The sequence below is a fragment of the Tachypleus tridentatus genome, chromosome 13 (assembly GCF_004210375.1).
Source record: "Tachypleus tridentatus isolate NWPU-2018 chromosome 13, ASM421037v1, whole genome shotgun sequence".
NCBI lineage: Eukaryota > Metazoa > Arthropoda > Merostomata > Xiphosura > Limulidae > Tachypleus > Tachypleus tridentatus.
Window position 1 is genome coordinate 10,570,186 of NC_134837.1, and position 21,635 is coordinate 10,591,820.

General features: G+C 31.5%; 1 pseudogene across 1 annotated transcript in view; it reads right to left on the minus strand.

The window, feature by feature from the left end:
- Positions 1–4,609: 4,609 nt before the first annotated feature.
- LOC143240069 (atrial natriuretic peptide receptor 1-like) overlaps positions 4,610–21,635 on the minus strand; it is a 460,913-nt pseudogene continuing 443,887 nt past the window's right edge. The window contains exons 18-22 of the transcript XR_013021546.1: positions 19,335–19,403; positions 14,504–14,678; positions 8,855–8,953; positions 7,178–7,269; positions 4,610–6,881 (exon numbers count right to left, since the gene is read on the minus strand). The product of XR_013021546.1 is annotated as an atrial natriuretic peptide receptor 1-like (transcript). The remainder of the gene's footprint in view (positions 6,882–7,177; positions 7,270–8,854; positions 8,954–14,503; positions 14,679–19,334; positions 19,404–21,635) is intronic.

Here is a 21,635-nt window from a genome sequence, read left to right on the forward strand (position 1 = left end):
GAGGCTAATAATAATATCTATATAATTATTCACTACCCTACTATTAGGTTAATAATAATATGTATTATTATAAGATTTGACAATAATTTTCCCGTTAAATTCTTTCTTAATAGAGATACGTTTTAAGGAAGTTAGTTTTGACACTACCACTTCTTTATATGACCAAATATTTAAAACTGTAATGCAGGTATAGTAAAAACTGACATTGACTTTAAGAATATATATGTAACAAACTGTTGTTCGGTGGCCTGGTAACATAAAACTGTTCTATATAAACTAAAGTAACCATTATGCTATTTTAATAAAAAATTAAGTTGTTTTTTGTTCTGTTTAATTTATCAGTTTAGTTGTATCGTGTTGAATTATTTTAGTGTCGTTTGAATGGGTGATTGAATTTTTATAATGTTCTCCATTTTGTGAGTTGTTTATGTTTCAATTTGGATCAAAGACATTTAGCACTGTTTTGGTCAAACTCAGTGACATTTATCGCTGATTTGGTGAAACTGAAAGATACTTAGGAACGTTTTGGTCAAACTTAGAAGCGCTAAGGACTGCTTTGGTTAACTTTAATGGCGTTTAGCACTGTTTCCTGTTGAAAGGTGGCGTTTAGCACTGTTTCCTGTTGAAAAGTGGCGTTTAGCACTGTTTCCTGTTGAACAGTTTCTTTTGTACAAATCTTATAAACTGTTCTTTTTTCAAGCGTCTTACTAATAAACACGTTTTTTGTACAAATCTTATAAACTGTTCTTTTTTCAAGCGTCTTACTAATAAACACGTTTTTTGTACAAATCTTATAAACTGTTCTTTTTCAAGCGTCTTACTAACAAACACGTTTTTTGTACAAATCTTATAAACTGTTCTTTTTTCAAGCGTCTTAATAATAAACACGTTTTTTGTACAAATCTTATAAACTGTTCTTTTTTCAAGCGTCTTACTAATAAACACGTTTTTTGTACAAATCTTATAAACTGTTCTTTTTTCAAGCGTCTTACTAATAAACACGTTTTTGTACAAATCTTATAAACTGTTCTTTTTTCAAGCGTCTTACTAATAAACACGTTTTTTGTACAAATCTTATAAACTGTTCTTTTTTCAAGCGTCTTACTAATAAACACGTTTTTTGTACAAATCTTATAAACTGTTCTTTTTGCAAGCGTCTTAGTAATAAACACGTTTTTTGTACAAATCTTATAAACTGTTCTTTTTTCAAGCGTCTTACTAATAAACACGTTTTTTGTACAAATCTTATAAACTGTTCTTTTTGCAAGCGTCTTAGTAATAAACACGTTTTTTGTACAAATCTTATAAACTGTTCTTTTTTCAAGCGTCTTACTAATAAACACGTTTTTTGTACAAATCTTATAAACTGTTCTTTTTCAAGCGTCTTACTAATAAAATACAAACACGTTTTGTACAAATCTTATAAACTGTTCTTTTTTCAAGCGTCTTACTAATAAACACGTTTTTTGTACAAATCTTATAAACTGTTCTTTTTTCAAGCGTCTTACTAATAAACACGTTTTTGTACAAATCTTATAAACTGTTCTTTTTCAAGCGTCTTACTAATAAACACGTTTTTTTGTACAAATCTTATAAACTGTTCTTTTTTCAAGCGTCTTACTAATAAACACGTTTTTGTACAAATCTTATAAACTGTTCTTTTTTCAAGCGTCTTACTAATAAACACGTTTTTTGTACAAATCTTATAAACTGTTCTTTTTTCAAGCGTTTTACTAATAAACACGTTTTTTTGTACAAATCTTATAACGTGTTCTTTTTTCAAGCGTCTTACTAATAAACACGTTTTTTGTACAAATCTTATAAACTGTTCTTTTTTCAAGCGTCTTACTAATAAACACGTTTTTTTGTACTTCTCTTTTATCTCAGTCATTTTGCCTGGTAGTTTCAAGAAGACAGAAATAAAAATATGGAATTTGTCATGAAATCTGTTTTTTATCGATATATGAGTTACCCAAAAATCATGTTGTATTATATAGGAAATTAACCCTAGCTTTGTTATTTCTACATAATGGCAGACTGTATTTACGGCCTCATGGCGGTGATCAAGTTTAAACATTTTCGAGTTGTTTATCGACTTTCTTCACAGTTGTGTAAAAGTGTTATACAACAATATTAACAAATATATCTCAGAAAATTACCTGTTACTTGTTAATGTTGACAACAACCTTAACAGATATTGTTACGTGATAGTGTTGACAACAACCTCAACAGATATTGTTACGTGATAGTGTTGACAACAACCTCAACAGATATTGTTACGTGATAGTGTTGACAACAACCTCAACAGATATTGTTACCTGATAATGTTGACGACAACCTCAACAGATATTGTTACGTGATAGTGTTGACAACAACCTCAACAGATATTGTTACCTGATAATGTTGACAACAACCTCAACAGATATTGTTACGTGATAGTGTTGACAACAACCTTAACAGATATTGTTACCTGATAATGTTGACGACAACCTCAACAGATATTGTTACGTGATAGTGTTGACAACAACCTCAACAGATATTGTTACGTGATAGTGTTGACAAAACCTCAACAGATATTGTTACGTATAGTGTTGACGACAACCTCAACAGATATTGTTACCTGATAATGTTGACGACAACCTTAACAGATATTGTTACATGTTAAAGTTGACAACAACCTCAACAAAAATTGTTACATGGTAATGTTGACAACAACCTTAACAGATATTGACAAGAAATTCAACAAATCAGTTGTCTTAACCTTAACAAATTATCTCTTACATGGTAATATGAGCAGTAATCTGAACAAAGTATCTGTTATATGGTAATATCAGACTTGGTGTGTATTAACATATTTTTACGCACAATACCTATTTACTAAACAAACAGCCTGAGACTGAAATAAATGAAATAGTTAATCAAACCGACGAAGGACAACCGAGACAAACATTTGTTCACATTCTTTCTTTCATGTCTGATAGCTTATAACATTAAAAGTTGGGTTTCGATACCTACTGATGGGAACATCTGATTGTACAGTTTTATGCTTACAAGTAACAAACACTGTAAGCAACTATGAGACCAAAAACATAAAAAAGGAATGTCAAAAGCTAAGAAGGGATTATTTTTTAGCCACAAACATATATAGATATCACTATGCAGCAAAATTTGTACTTTTTCTTGTTCCTGAGCAGAAAGTGTTATTTCCCAATTGCTTATGCCTAAAGTAAATGGAAAAAAAACTATTTTTCTCTTCAAACTTTGCTTTTGTAACCTGGGAGCGTATAACGAAAACATGATTGTAGACTATATTTGGGGGCTCATACGTGAAAGTGATTTACATTACAGTCGCAAATCTCGGAAAACTACTCACTTCTAAATATTTTTGTTCATTTTTGTATAACTTTATTATAAATACTTGTAAATCGTGATTCATATGTTGTTTTATTTAAACCTTATGTAAATGAAAATGTGCAAATTTGCCCGTTTTTACATAGAAAATAGATTAATTTCTAAATTTCATTATCCAGGCCACAAAAACAAAGTTTGAAGGGAATAATGGCCATTTTCTGTACTTTTACAACATCAGTGATTAAGAAATAACACATAGATCAGTATCACATACGTTCACTGTGCCAATAAATACTCTTATAAATTATACACAATTTCTTTCCTCGAAATATAATAATTTCAATAGTGACATAGATAATTAATTAATAACTGGCAAAGGTAACATTTTTTTTTCCACTTTGTTCATGGCGCACACAATAAATTAATTATTAGTTACGTATACAATAAAGTAATTGTTAGTAACGTACACAATAAATTATTTGCTCATAACGTGCACAGTAAATTAAATATTTACGACGTACACAGTTTGGTATTATAAGAAGTAAGTTCTGCTAAACGCAACTGCTTTTAGACGTGTAGCAATTACTTCAACATACCCCCAATAATTCTAGTATTCGTACATATAAATACCATGGTTCTAAATTTTTATTTTGTTTTATGTTGGAATTCTTTACAGAAAATAGTCTCTCATCCCCTAACATCGCTAGAAACTGGGCTTCAATACCAGCGGTGGACAAACCACAAAAAGCCCATTGTGTAGCTTTATACTTAACTTACAAATATAGAGAATACAAAACCTCAAAGTATAAGACTAAAGCTATTTAGAAAAATAAAAACATGATCCGTTATTACTTACTTAAAAATTGGAGTTTTTTATTTGTTTTAAGCCGAATGAAATCGTTTAAGCGAAATGGATCTAATAAGTTTTCTTTATCTGAAATAACGTCATGTTTTCAATATTTTCTCTCTCCATTAATTTTAAATAGATGGCAACGTGATTATAATGTAATGGTTACTGAAGTAAAATTACTGCAAACTGCTGTCAAATGAACATTATCAAAATGCCTTATGTTAAAACGCTGGTATGTTTTAAGAAAAATTATAATTCTAATGCATTTTGGTGCCAACAAAATTAATGATACTCATTACATCAAAGCACACTAGATGCCGCTAAATTCACATTACAATTACAACAGGAATCCCCAACCCACTGTCAGAGTAGATTAACATATTAGTAAACCGGCTACTAACTCTTACATCAATTTCCTAATTGAATTTATTACTAATTCATTTACAGAAATAACACATGAAACTTTACATCTTGCTATATATATATATATATTCACACAAAATCAAATAAGATTAAGACACAAACAAACTCTAAAAATTGTACATTTCTCACGAAAATAAATAACTGGACATACGAGTTTTCACTTCCAACAACAAATAAGTAAAGACTACAGTTATTTGGTGTTCTAATAACTTCTCCTGTAATATTTGTTCTACATTCTACGTGTAAATTGTTTACTGCTTGCAGCAAAATTATATTAAAACGTGAAAATGTCCAATATCTCATTAAACAGTGTGCAAGTGGATAATAACAACTAACGTTCTGATACTTTGAAATGCTTGTCATATTACACACAATGAAAACAATTTTTATTTTAGTTTAAGAATGATACGACTTAGTATTATTATATTAGTTTTCCTTATTTTATAGAATTCGTTGTTGTTAGTTTTCTTTGCTCTTTTATAGGAATAAACGAAGCTGTGGTTTTCTATACCCTTCAAAGAATCAAATTGTTCTTATATTAGGCCTGACGGTAGAACAAGGTACGTATTTCATAACCTCGTTGCTAGGTGTCTTCAAGTCTGAGACAGTAGGTACGTGTGACCAAGAACTTACACACTCCAAGCTGGGAGTATTCTTATTGTAACATAAATATTAACACAATTAGTAATTATTAGATAGAAGAGCGTAGAGACGTAAATAATACTAAACAAGTTGTAAGTTCGACGATCAAGAGATTATATACAACATTAAAGTAAATCTAAAGCATATTATACTCAACTATTTTTAAGTTTTCAACCAGGTATATATGAATGAAATCCTTGAAATACGCTTATGTCAGGTTATGTATAAGATTTCCCTATAGAAGAATATTGAATTTACTTTACTGATTAACCCTAATTCATAACATAGGTAGTTATTTGCTAATTAACTCTAATTATAGGTATTTCTTTATTAATTACTCCTACCTCACGCTAGTACAGCAGTAAGTCTACGGATTTACAATGCTAAAATCAGGGGATTCGGTTCCCCTCGGTGGGCTCAGCCCAAGGTGGCTTTGATATAAAAAAAACACGCGAATTAACCCTAATTCATAATATAGGTACTTCTTTGCTAATTAACCCTATTTCTAATGAGACATGTGAAGGTACATTTTATGGTTTAAATTAGATATTTTGTTTAATATCTTTATTTTACATGGTATCTTAAAGTATGCAATTATTATTGCAAAATAATGAATAACGTTCCATATCTTCTTTTTATGAATTCTTTGTGAACTATGGAGTAAAATATCGCTTATTCTTAAGGAAAACTAAATATGGTCTTTTGTCAAACAGATATTAGCAAGAAAACACTTTAGGATTATTAAGTTAAGTTTGATTTATACGACATATATGGAAATGACTATTAACAACTGACCCGCTACATCTTAAACTCACATGTCCTAATAATGTTCACTTGTCCTACTCCCTGTTTAAATATGTTTAAACACCGAACATCGGCAACACTTTCATTATTCAACTGTTACTTTAATAGAACAATGCTTTGTTCTTCAGACCAGCTTCGTAGTAACCGTACTATTAAATGAGTTATTATGCTTTTAAATTCCCTCAAATTAGAGTTTTCTGAAGAGAAAACAAACAGAAATAGATCACATTTAGAACTTTTTAAACCCCTACATGAAAAATGAGTAAATTGTTTTGAGTTACTTTACATTTTCAGTTTGTATGATCTGACACTCAGATGTGTTTTGTTACGATAATTACAGCATATAGAAATTTCCGTACGTCAAAATCGTAGATACAGATCTGTAACACACTACAAAAAGGCGATATAATTAAATAACTGTTATGCCTAATAGAAAACGAAGATATATATATATATAAAGTACAGAAGCTTAGATAAGATATTAAGTTCCTTCTTAATGTATATGTGAATATTTACATCTTATATCATGCTACATAACAGTATTTACTAAACTACTAGAGAAATAAATCCACATTCGACCTTTCGCCTCTTCTCCAGCTACATGAAGTCGAAACGTAGACGTTTAGAAACTATAGCAGCACACGAATGTTCCACTTTGGCATCTTCATTGTTACCCAGCCATGTGACATCCATAACGAAACATCTCGTTCCTAAATGCTTATAAAAGTCGGTGCTGTGCTTTGCTGTTACTGATGGAATCGTCCGTGTGTATCTCTTCCAGCAACCAGAAAGTTTCCATTTTCCCTTTTCCCTTAATGAATACATAGATAAATATGTTACTGCAACCTATATTGTACCGAATGGAAACTTATAAATGATATGAAATTCGTTTAAAACATAATAACTTAACATTACATCAACTTCAACTTAAACAATAAGTGAAGTAAAATCAGTAAAAATAGGATAAATTAATCTTACTTTAACTTCACCACCATTAATAAGTGAAATAACATTCTATTAACAACAGAATAAGTTGATCTTTTTTAACTTCAACGCCATTAATAATAAAAATAAAATTCCGTTAAAAATAGAATAAGTTAATCTTACTTTAACTTCAACTTCACCTCGAGGTACCAGCATGAAGTTTCCAAATTGATCGAGAACTGCTTTAGTGTTTGGACTCACATGAATCTTGAGAGCTGTTGTCGAGATTACCAATGTAGTAGAAGCCACACTATTATTACTTTTTAAATTTGATTAACCAGTGTCATTTTATTACTTATTTTGGATATTTAATTTGTTTTTTACATTGAAACAGAGAAAATGACAATTCTTTACATTTTTAATTCCATGAAATTTTTAAAACATATTATTATTATTAAGGTATACACACACACACATATATATATATATTACTATTTTAAATCTAATAAATCGCTCAAGCAGTAGTAATTGTAAATGCTTCTCAGAGTTGTACTAAGTTACTGTCAGATTACGTTGTACTGATGTCCTCCAATTAATCACCCCTAATTCAACAATCGATGGTGCCGACCCTGACATATCAAATTTTTTGTCTTATTTTCTCATTTCATAATTAACACTTGTCATTATGGTTGGACTAATGACCAAATGTCTAATCAAGTGCTAATCTTCTGGGAGAACGACAGTATGTATATGTGCCCTTTTTCGTAGTTGATTCTTCTACCACTAGATGGCTTTAGTGAGGCGTTAAATAATTAAAGTGAAAACAAGTCGATCATACTACAATTAGTGTCTACTTAAATAGTGTTAAGCTTTGAACTAAAGACAATATTGAACTAGTTACATATGTACTCACAAATGAACACCAAATTTCAGTTAAATTCACTAAAGCTATTATTATATTAGCTATATATTTCAGATATTACAGTGAGATAATTTTATATTTGTTCATGCGGCCCGTTTGGCTCGTAATCTTAGTCCGCGGGATCGAATCCCCATCGCACTAAACATGCTCGTCCTTTCAGCCGTTTGGGCGCATTATAATGTGACGGTCAACCCCACTATTCGTTGGTAAAAGAGTAACCCAAGAGTTGGAGGTGGGTGGTGATGACTAGCTGCCTTCCCTCTAGTCCTACACTACTAAATTAGGGACGGCTAGCACAGATAGCCCTCGAGTAGCTTTGCGCGAAATAAAAAAAACAAACAAACATTGTTCACGCAATTACATTACAATCATATTTGTTATAAAATAAATATATATTTTAAAATGAAGAGTTATAAAAATTAAATAGGCTGTGGATGACTTGAGCAACGTTTCATCGGAATAAAATGAAGAAAAACATCAGGAAACGACACGTAACTTTGTAACATGAACAAACAGTGGTGGTAAATTTATTAAGAGTTCGTTTTCTAGCAATTTGTTTCACATCCTGAAAAGCTCAAAATAATTAAATATGCTCACAGGAAATTATCACCATTAGTAAGAACATACTTAAATATATTCCTTATAAATATATGCAGTAATATTTTCTGTAACTGTCAAACTTCTGGTAAAGTTCAGGGTTCGATCCATACTCAATCTAACGTTGCATATTTGCACTTTAACAAACTCGAACCTGTCGTTTAAAAAGTTTAGTCGCGGTATACTGGACACTTTGGTAAACGTCACAATGTCCATAGCATGGTAAGTATAATTTTTGCATTTTTATTTTCTTTGGAACATTCCTTCTCAATTCATTGTTATAAATGATGCAAATAGCTGTATTTTAAATCAGAGCCAACAGTGTAAAAATAGTTACTCACGTTCCCCTGTAGACTCCATTCTAGACGCTGTATTCACTGTGTCGCCAAACAAGCAATACCTTGGCATCTTCTGTCCTACTACGCCTGCGCAGCATGGACCTGGAAAGTGAAAACCGTGTAGAAATAGATTCTATTTTAGTTAAAGTGGAAAGTTAATTATTGAAGCATCGTAATAGTGGCTGTTAGTTAAATAACATTTATATAAGTGAAGTGTTATGTCTATAAAATACGTTTTGGTTCTTTGTTTACGTGTAAGCTCTTAAAAGTTAACTATATCGATCTATTGGCATTTTTATGCACCATCTATCATAAATTATAGACTACATTAAACCAAATCCTTGTGTACGTATTCTTACCTAAACTACTACTTGTCAGCACACAGAATGAAGTTACATAAGTTTTAAGAGAGTTGTAGTTTGTGTTTATGCTTTTATCCAAAACTGTTGTGAAATGCATAACTTCAGCCGAACACATATAAAAATATGACATTATTGAAAGATCTCTTGTGGATTAACAAAACGAAAACATACAGCTGACATATACAAGTAACGATTATATGTTTTATCTTCGATAGCTTTACTTAAAGTTCTCGGAACAATGGGTCATTATAGTTTTGAGTAGAGATAAATGAGTTTCGGGTTATCTGTGAATAGGTTAAGGTAGTAGCGACAAAAACTGGAACTTTCTGTTGAAGATATAAGCTAGCTTTCTATTAATCAGTGATGCCGAGAAAACTGTGGCTAGAACTGGTGATACTGGGTTCCGACAATATTGGTCATAATGGACAATCTGGTTTATGAGGTTTGGGGATGACGTATATTTATGGTGTGCGTGAGTCAGTCTTGCGTAGGTAGGAATAAAGTGTTTGTGAAATTGTATTGTCTTTTTTCATTTTTAGTAGTATTTTGTTTAGTTGCGTTTCGTGTGTCTTTGTTGTCATGTTTCGTGTGTCATATATTGTTGTTGACTCACACACAATCACAAATTGTTGGTGCCATAGTTACACTTCTAGATTCACATACAGTCATATATTGTTGTTGATTCACACAAATTAACAAATTGTTGGTGCCATAGTTACACTTCTAGATTCACATACAGTCATGTATTGTTCTTGATTCACACACAATCATGTATTGTTGGTGCCATAGCTACACTTTTAGATTCACATACAGTCATGTATTGTTGTTGATTCACACACAATCATGTATTGTTGGTGCCATAGCTACACTTCTAGATTCACATACAGTCATGTATTGTTGTTCATTCACACACAATCATGTATTGTTGGTGGCATAGCTACCATTCTATATTCACATACAGTTATCTATTGTTGTTGATTCACACACAATCATGTATTGTTGGTGCCATAGCTACACTTCTATATTCACATACAGTCATGTATTGTTGTTGATTCACACACAATCATGTATTGTTGGTGCCATAGCTACACTTCTAGATTCACATACAGTCATGTATTGTTGTTCATTCACACACAATCATGTATTGTTGGTGCCATAGCTACACTTCTAGATTTACATACAGTCATGTATTGTTGTTGATTCACACACAATCATGTATTGTTGTTGATTCACATACAGTAATGTATCGTTGGTACCATAGCTACACTTCTAGATTCACATACAGTCATGTATTGTTGTTGATTCACACACAATCATGTATTGTTGTTGATTCAAACACAATCATGTATTGTTGGTGCCATAGCTACACTTCTAGATCCACATACAGTCATGTATTGTTGTTCATTCACACACAATCATGTATTGTTGGTGCCATAGCTACACTTCTAGATTCACATACAGTCATGTATTGTTGTTGATTCACACACAATCATGTATTGTTGGTGCCATAGCTACACTTCTAGATTTAGATACAGTCATGTATTGTTGTTGATTCACATACAGTCATGTATTGTTCTTGATTCACACACAATCATGTATTGTTGGTGCCATAGCTACACTTCTAGATTCACATACAGTCATGTATTGTTGTTGATTCACACACAATCATGTATTGTTGGTGCCATAGCTACACTTCTAGATTCACATACAGTCATGTATTATTGTTGATTCACACACAATCATGTATTGTTGGTGCCATAGCTACACTTCTAGATTTACATACAGTCATGTATTGTTGTTGATTAACATACAGTAATGTATCGTTGGTACCATAGCTACACTTCTAGATTCACATACAGTCATGTATTGTTGTTTATTCACATACAGTCATGTATTGTTGTTTATTCACATACAGTCATGTATCGTTGGTACCATAGCTACACTTCTAAATTCACATACAGTCATGTATTGTTCTTGATTCACACACAATCATGTATTGTTGGTGCCATAGCTACACTTCTAGATTCACATACAGTCATGTATTGTTGTTGATTCACACACAATCATGTATTGTTGTTGATTCACACACAATCATGTACCGTTGGTACCATAGCTACACTTCTAGATTCACATACAGTCATGTATTGTTGTTGATTCACACACAATCATGTATTGTTGTTGATTCACACACAATCATGTATTGTTGTTGATTCACACACAATCATGTACCGTTGGTACCATAGCTACACTTCTAGATTCACATACAGTCATGTATTGTTGTTGATTCACACACAATCATGTATTGTTGGTGCCATAGCTACACTTCTAGATTCACATACCGTCATGTATTGTTGGTGCCATAGCTACACTTCTATATTCATATACAGTCATGTATTGTTGTTGATTCACACACAATCATGTATTGTTGGTGCTATAGCTACACTTCTAGATTCACATACAGTCATGTATCGTTGGTACCATAGCTACACTTCTAGATTGACATAGTCATGTATTGTTGTTGATTCACATACAGTCATGTATTGTTGTTGATTCACACACAATCATGTATTGTTGGTGCCATAGGTACACTTCTAGATTCACATACACTGATGTATTTTTGTTGATTCACACACAATCATGTATTGTTGTTGATTTACACACAATCATGTATTGTTGTTGATTCACATACAGTCATGTATTGTTGTTGATTCACATACAGTCATGTATTGTTGTTGATTCACATACAGTCATGTATTGTTGTTGATTCACACACAATCATGTATTGTTGTTGATTCACATACAGTCATGTATTGTTGTTGATTCACACACAGTCATGTATTGTTGTTGATTCACACACAATCATGTATTGTTGTTGATTCACACACAAGCATGTATTGTTGTTGATTCACATACAGTCATGTATTGTTGTTGATTCACATACAGTCATGTATTGTTGTTGATTCACATACAGTCATGTATTGTTGATTCACATACAGTCATGTATTGTGGTTGATTCATATACAGTCATGTATTGTTGTTGATTCACACACAATCATGTATTGTTGTTGATTCACACACAATCATGTATTGTTGGTGCCATAGCTACACTTCTAGATTCACATACAGTCATGTATTGTTGTTGATTCACACACAATCATGTATTGTTGGTGCCATAGCTACACTTCTAGATTCACATACAGTCATGTATTATTGTTGATTCACACACAATCATGTATTGTTGGTGCCATAGCTACACTTCTAGATTTACATACAGTCATGTATTGTTGTTGATTAACATACAGTAATGTATCGTTGGTACCATAGCTACACTTCTAGATTCACATACAGTCATGTATTGTTGTTTATTCACATACAGTCATGTATTGTTGTTTATTCACATACAGTCATGTATCGTTGGTACCATAGCTACACTTCTAAATTCACATACAGTCATGTATTGTTCTTGATTCACACACAATCATGTATTGTTGGTGCCATAGCTACACTTCTAGATTCACATACAGTCATGTATTGTTGTTGATTCACACACAATCATGTATTGTTGTTGATTCACACACAATCATGTACCGTTGGTACCATAGCTACACTTCTAGATTCACATACAGTCATGTATTGTTGTTGATTCACACACAATCATGTATTGTTGTTGATTCACACACAATCATGTATTGTTGTTGATTCACACACAATCATGTACCGTTGGTACCATAGCTACACTTCTAGATTCACATACAGTCATGTATTGTTGTTGATTCACACACAATCATGTATTGTTGGTGCCATAGCTACACTTCTAGATTCACATACCGTCATGTATTGTTGGTGCCATAGCTACACTTCTATATTCATATACAGTCATGTATTGTTGTTGATTCACACACAATCATGTATTGTTGGTGCTATAGCTACACTTCTAGATTCACATACAGTCATGTATCGTTGGTACCATAGCTACACTTCTAGATTGACATAGTCATGTATTGTTGTTGATTCACATACAGTCATGTATTGTTGTTGATTCACACACAATCATGTATTGTTGGTGCCATAGGTACACTTCTAGATTCACATACACTGATGTATTTTTGTTGATTCACACACAATCATGTATTGTTGTTGATTTACACACAATCATGTATTGTTGTTGATTCACATACAGTCATGTATTGTTGTTGATTCACATACAGTCATGTATTGTTGTTGATTCACATACAGTCATGTATTGTTGTTGATTCACACACAATCATGTATTGTTGTTGATTCACATACAGTCATGTATTGTTGTTGATTCACACACAGTCATGTATTGTTGTTGATTCACACACAATCATGTATTGTTGTTGATTCACACACAAGCATGTATTGTTGTTGATTCACATACAGTCATGTATTGTTGTTGATTCACATACAGTCATGTATTGTTGTTGATTCACATACAGTCATGTATTGTTGATTCACATACAGTCATGTATTGTGGTTGATTCATATACAGTCATGTATTGTTGTTGATTCACACACAATCATGTATTGTTGTTGATTCGCATACAGTCATGTATTGTTGGTACCATAGCTATACTTCTAGATTCACATACAATCATGTATCGTTGGTACCATAGCTACACTTCTAGATTCACATACAGTCATGTATCGTTGGTACCATAGCTACACTTTTAGATTCACATACAGTCATGTATTGTTGTTGATTCACACACAATCATGTATTGTTGGTGCCATAGCCACACTTCTAGATTCACATACAGCCATGTATTGTTCTGGGTTTCAATCAACGTTTATGCCATGAATGATATTATTTTATTGTATAACAATTAATTTTACCATTTTTAGATTTTGATATACAGTGATATACCCACCCAAGTAGTACATCCACCATATCTTACCTGTGGTTATAGAGTGATATACAGGTCCTGGTAGTACATCCAACATGTCTTACCTGTGGTTATAGAGTGATATACAGGTCTAGGCAGCACATGCAACATATCTTACCTGTGGTTATAGAGTGATATACAGGTCCAGGTGGTACATCCAACATGTCTTACCTGTGGTTATAGAGTGATATACAGGTCTAGGTAGTACATCCAACATATCTTACCTGTGGTTATAGAGTGATATACAGGTCTAGGTAGTACATCCAACATGTCTTACCTGTGGTCATAGAGTGATATACAGGTCTAGGTAGTACATCCAACATGTCTTACCTGTTGTTATAGAGTGATATACAGGTCTAGGTAGTACATCCAACATGTCTCACCTGTGTGAATACCGATTCGTAGTTTCAACATATCCTGAGGTTTGTGTCGGATCCTAAAGTTATCCACTTCATGTAGCAGGGCTAGGGCCATTCGTGCTATCTCTCGTGCGTGGATAAGCCCGTTCCGATCTGGTAACCCAGACACTACCATGTATGCATCTCCAATTGTCTCAACCTGATGTTAATTAAAATATAGCCCCTTAGTTGTAAGAAATAATAGAATATTAAATACACTTTACATTAAGTTCTCGAAATTCTTTACTTTAAAAACTACCTGTGAATAATCTAGAAAATATGTAAATCTACGTAACTTCCTTTAGTTTACTAAGTGTATGTTGCTTCTTAATTTTAGTTTAAAAAAATAAAACTGTCCGGGAAATCACTATTTATCACTTTCAATAATTTTGTGTCATTCTGTGTTGCATATCTTCGAAAATTTCACTTAAACTGGTCAAATTATTTCATAACAATAATTTCTAATTCAAAAGACACTATTATATATTGTTATATAAAGTTGTCTGACCCAGCAATTCCTCACATCTCTCTAATTCTGAACTTATTTCTTTCAGTATTGTATTCTAATAACCATATTGTTGTTTCTTTCAACAGTTTGTTGTAATAATCTTGTGATATTAGAGACATTAGCTTGTTTCTTTCAATAGTGTCACATCATTACCCTGTGATATTAGAAGTATTAGTTTCTTTCACCCAATAGTGTGATGTAATTACCCTGTGATATTAGTAGTATTAGTTTCTTTCACCCAATAGTGTGATATAATTACCCTGGGATATTAGAAGTATTAGTTTCTTTCACCCAATAGTGTGATATAATTTCCCTGTGATATTAGTAGTATTAGTTTCTTTCACCCAATAGTGTGATATAATTACCCTGTGATATTAGTAGTATTAGTTTCTTTCACCCAATAGTGTGATATAATTACCCTGTGATATTAGAAGTATTAGTTTCTTTCACCCAATAGTGTGATATAATTACCCTGTGATATTAGAAGTATTAGTTTCTTTCACCCAATAGTGTGATATACTTACCCTGTGATATCACAAGTATTAGTTTCTTTCACCCAATAGTGTGATATAATTACCCTGTGATATTAGAAGTATTAGTTTCTTTCACCCAATAGTGTGATATAATTACCCTGTGATATTAGAAGTATTAGTTTCTTTCACCCAATAGTGTGATATAATTACCCTGTGATATTAGAAGTATTAGTTTCTTTCACCCAATAGTGTGATATAATTACCATGTGATATTAGAAGTATTAGTTTCTTTCACCCAATAGTGTGATATAATTACCCTGTGATATTAGTAGTATTAGTTTCTTTCACCCAATAGTGTGATGTAATTACCCTGTGATATTAGAAGTATTAGTTTCTTTCACCCAATAGTGTGATATAATTACCCTGTGATATTAGAAGTATTAGTTTCTTTCACCCAATAGTGTGATATAATTACCATGTGATATTAGAAGTATTAGTTTCTTTCACCCAATAGTGTGATATAATTACCCTGTGATATTAGTAGTATTAGTTTCTTTCACCCAATAGTGTGATATAATTTCCCTGTGATATTAGTAGTATTAGTTTCTTTCACCCAATAGTGTGATATAATTACCCTGTGATATTAGAAGTATTAGTTTCTTTCACCCAATAGTGTGATATAATTACCCTGTGATATTAGAAGTATTAGTTTCTTTCACCCAATAGTGTGATATAATTACCCTGTGATATTAGAAGTATTAGTTTCTTTCACCCAATAGTGTGATATAATTACCATGTGATATTAGAAGTATTAGTTTCTTTCACCCAATAGTGTGATGTAATTACCCAGTGATATTAGAAGTATTAGTTTCTTTCACCCAATAGTGTGATATAATTACCATGTGATATTAGAAGTATTAGTTTCTTTCACCCAATAGTGTGATATAATTACCCTGTGATATTAGTAGTATTAGTTTCTTTCACCCAATAGTGTGATGTAATTACCCTGTGATATTAGAAGTATTAGTTTCTTTCACCCAATAGTGTGATATAATTACCCTGTGATATTAGAAGTATTAGTTTCTTTCACCCAATAGTGTGATATAATTACCCTGTGATATTAGAAGTATTAGTTTCTTTCACCCAATAGTGTGATATAATTACCCTGTGATATTAGAAGTATTAGTTTCTTTCACCCAATAGTGTGATATAATTACCCTGTGATATTAGAAGTATTAGTTTCTTTCACCCAATAGTGTGATATAATTACCATGTGATATTAGAAGTATTAGTTTCTTTCACCCAATAGTGTGATATAATTACCCTGTGATATTAGTAGTATTAGTTTCTTTCACCCAATAGTGTGATATAATTTCCCTGTGATATTAGAAGTATTAGTTTCTTTCACCCAATAGTGTGATATAATTACCCTGTGATATTAGAAGTATTAGTTTCTTTCACCCAATAGTGTGATACAATTACCCAGTGATATTAGAAGTGTCAGCTTCCTTCTTGCGTCTGACATAATATGATCCCCAAATTTGTGTTATAAGTTCATGTTACTTCTTTATACCTCCCAGTGCTGTTTCAAATGAACATAACTACCACAATTCTATGTTTCGATTTAACATAACTGTTATTGTTCTCTGTTTCAAATGAACATAACTACCACAATTCTATGTTTCGATTTAACATAACTGTCATTGTTCTCTGTTTCAAATGAACATAACTACCACAATTCTATGTTTCGATGTAACATAACTGTTATTGTTCTCTGTTTCAAATGAACATAACTACCACAATTCTATGTTTCGATTTAACATAACTGTCATTGTTCTCTGTTTCTAATGAACATAACTACCACAATTCTATGTTTCGATTTAACATAACTGTCATTGTTCTCTGTTTCAAATGAACATAACTACCACAATTCTATGTTTCGATTTAACATAACTGTCATTGTTCTCTGTTTCTAATGAACATAACTACCACAATTCTATGTTTCGATTTAACATAACTGTCATTGTTCTCTGTTTCAAATGAACATAACTACTACAATTCTATGTTTCGATTTAACATAACTGTCATTGTTCTCTGTTTCAAATGAACATAACTACTACAATTCTATGTTTCCATTTAACATAATTGTCATTGTTCTCTGTTTCAAATGAACATAACTATCACAATTCTATGTTTCCATTTAACATAACTGTCATTGTTCTCTCTTTCAAATGAACATAACTACTACAATTCTATGTTTCCATTTAACATAATTGTCATTGTTCTCTGTTTCAAATGAACATAACTACCACAATTCTATGTTTCGATTTAACATAACTGTCATTGTTCTCTGTTTCAAATGAACATAACTACTACAATTCTATGTTTCGATTTAACATAACTGTCATTGTTCTCTGTTTCAAATGAACATAACTACTACAATTCTATGTTTCGATTTAACATAACTGTCATTGTTCTCTGTTTCAAATGAACATAACTACCACAATTCTATGTTTCGATTTAACATAACTGTCATTGTTCTCTGTTTCTAATGAACATAACTACCAGAATTCTATGTTTCGATTTAACATAACTGTCATTGTTCTCTGTTTCAAATGAACATAACTACTACAATTCTATGTTTAGATTTAACATAACTGTCATTGTTCTCTGTTTCTAATGAACATAACTACCACAATTCTATGTTTAGATTTAACATAACTGTCATTGTTCTCTGTTTCAAATGAACATAACTACCACAATTCTATGTTTAGATTTAACATAACTGTCATTGTTCTCTGTTCCAAATGAACATAACTACCACAATTCTATGTTTCGATTTAACATAACTGTCATTGTTCTCTGTTTCAAATGAACATAACTACTACAATTCTATGTTTCGATTTAACATAACTGTCATTGTTCTCTGTTTCAAATGAACATAACTACCACAATTCTATGTTTCGATTTAACATAACTGTCATTGTTCTCTGTTTCAAATGAACATAACTACCACAATTCTATGTTTAGATTTAACATAACTGTCATTGTTCTCTGTTCCAAATGAACATAACTACCACAATTCTATGTTTCGATTTAACATAACTGTCATTGTTCTCTGTTTCAAATGAACATAACTACTACAATTCTATGTTTCGATTTAACATAACTGTCATTGTTCACTGTTTCAAATGAACATAACTACTACAATTCTATGTTTCGATTTAACATAACTGTCATTGTTCTCTGTTTCAAATGAACATAACTACTACAATTCTATGTTTCGATTTAACATAACTGTCATTGTTCTCTGTTTCAAATGAACATAACTACCACAATTGTATGTTTCGATTTAACATAACTGTCATTGTTCTCTGTTTCTAATGAACATAACTACCACAATTCTATGTTTCGATTTAACATAACTGTCATTGTTCTCTGTTTCTAATGAACATAACTACCACAATTCTATGTTTCGATTTAACATAACTGTCATTGTTCTTTGTTTCAAATGAACATAACTATCACCGTTCTTTGTTTCAAATGAACATAACTATCACCGTTCTTTGTCGTTTTTTAATTAGATCTATAACATTTTTGAGTAACTTTCTCTAATAAGTTGAAACTTAGAAATAGGAAGATAAAAGAGAAAACGTTTCACTAGGTTAAATCTGAAATAAGTCAAAGGTAAACGAATCGTTTCAATCAACCAACATAGATGTGTACGTCTACCCGAAAGGTAATTATATCACAGTAAGTGACGTAAAGTGAAACATGACTGAGAAAAACCTTCAACACAGAGTAGAATTTCTTATTACAGCTTTCACTCTCTTACCTTATAAACATCAAAATCACTGATAACACGGTCGAAGCAGGTATATAAGTCATTTAAAAAGTCCACAACCTAAAGAGAAAAAATAGTTATGAATCAGTATTGATAAAATAATGAGCTATCAAGCCTTAAGTTGTTTTCTATTTGGTATTTATCCATCTTAATAAACAAAGAGATATGTTGAAAGCCTTAAAACTGAACAGATGTTTATACAGGTATTTTATGGTATTTACTGCACAATGTTCGTGTTACATTGTTTACAAATTTTGTAAGGACAGTACGTTCTATTTGTTTACAACTTTTGTAAGGACAGTACGTTCTATTTGTTTACAACTTTTGTAAGGACAGTACATTCTATTTGTTTACAACTTTTGTAAGGACAGTACGTTTAATGTGTTTACAACTTTTGTGAAGACAGTACATTCTATTTGTTTACAAGTTTTGTAAGGACAGTACGTTCTATTTGTTTACAACTTTTGTAAGGATAGTACGTTTTATTTAAGCTTTTGTAAAGAGAGTACGTTCATTTGTTTACAACTTTTGTAAGAACAATATGATCTATTTGTTCACAACTTTTGTAAGGACAGTACGTTCTATTTAAGCTTTTGTAAAGAGAGTACGTTCATTTGTTTACAACTTTTGTAAGAACAATATGATCTATTTGTTCACAACTTTTGTAAAGACAGTAGGTTGTATTTCTTTACAACCTGGTAAAGACAGTACGTTTAATGTGTTTACAACCTGGCAAAGACAATACGTTTAATGTGTTTACAACTTTTGTAAGGACAATACGTTCTATTTGTTTACAACTTTTGTAAGGACAGTACGTTCTATTTGTTTACAACTTTTGTAAGGACAGTACGTTCTATTTGTTTACAACTTTTGTAAGGACAGTACGTTCTATTTGTTTACAACTTTTGTAAGGACAGTACGTTCTATTTGTTTACAACTTTTGTGAAGACAGTACATTCTATTTGTTTACAACTTTTGTAAGGACAGTACGTTCTATTTGTTTACAACTTTTGTAAGGACAGTACGTTCTATTTGTTTACAACTTTTGTAAGGACAGTACGTTCTATTTGTTTACAACTCTTGTAACAGTACATTCTATTTGTTTACAACTTTTGTAAGGACAGTACGTTTAATGTGTTTACAACTTTTGTGAAGACAGTACATTCTATTTGTTTACAACTTTTGTAAGGACAGTACGTTCTATTTGTTTACAACTTTTGTAAGGACAGTACGTTCTATTTGTTTACAACTCTTATAACAGTACATTCTATTTGTTTACAACTTTTGTAAGGACAGTACGTTTAATGTGTTTACAACTTTTGTGAAGACAGTACATTCTATTTGTTTACAACTTTTGTAAGGACAGTACGTTCTATTTGTTTACAACTCTTGTAACAGTACATTCTATTTGTTTACAACTTTTGTAAGGACAGTACGTTTAATGTGTTTACAACTTTTGTGAAGACAGTACATTCTATTTGTTTACAACTTTTGTAAGGACAGTACGTTCTATTTGTTTACAACTTTTGTAAGGACAGTACGTTCTATTTGTTTACAACTTTTGTAAGGACAGTACGTTCTATTTGTTTACAATTTTGTAAGGACAGTACGTTCTATTTGTTTACAACTTTGTGAAGACAGTACATTCTATTTGTTTACAACTTTGTAAGGACAGTACTTTCTATTTGTTTACAATTTTGTAAGGACAGTACGTTCTATTTGTTTACAACTTTGTGAAGACAGTACATTCTATTTGTTTACAACTTTTGTAAGGACAGTACGTTCTATTTGTTTACAACTTTGTAAGGACAGTACGTTCTATTTGTTTACAATTTTTGTAAGGACAGTACGTTCTATTTGTTTACAACTTTTGTGAAGACAGTACATTCTATTTGTTTACAACTTTTGTAAGGACAGTACTTTCTATTTGTTTACAACTTTTGTAAGGACAGTACGTTCTATTTGTTTACAACTTTTCTAAGGACAGTACTTTCTATTTGTTTACAACTTTTGTAAGGACAGTACGTTCTATTTGTTTACAACTTTTGTAAGGACAGTACGTTCTATTTGTTTACAACTTTTGTAAGGACAGTACGTTCTATTTGTTTACAACTTTTGTAAGGACAGTACGTTCTATTTGTTTACAAATTTTGTAGCAGTACATTCTATTTGTTTACAAGTTTTGTAGGGACAGTACGTTCTATTTGTTTACAACTCTTGTAACAGTACGTTCTATTTGTTTACAACTTTTGTAGGGACAGTACGTTCTATTTGTTTACAAATTTTGTAGCA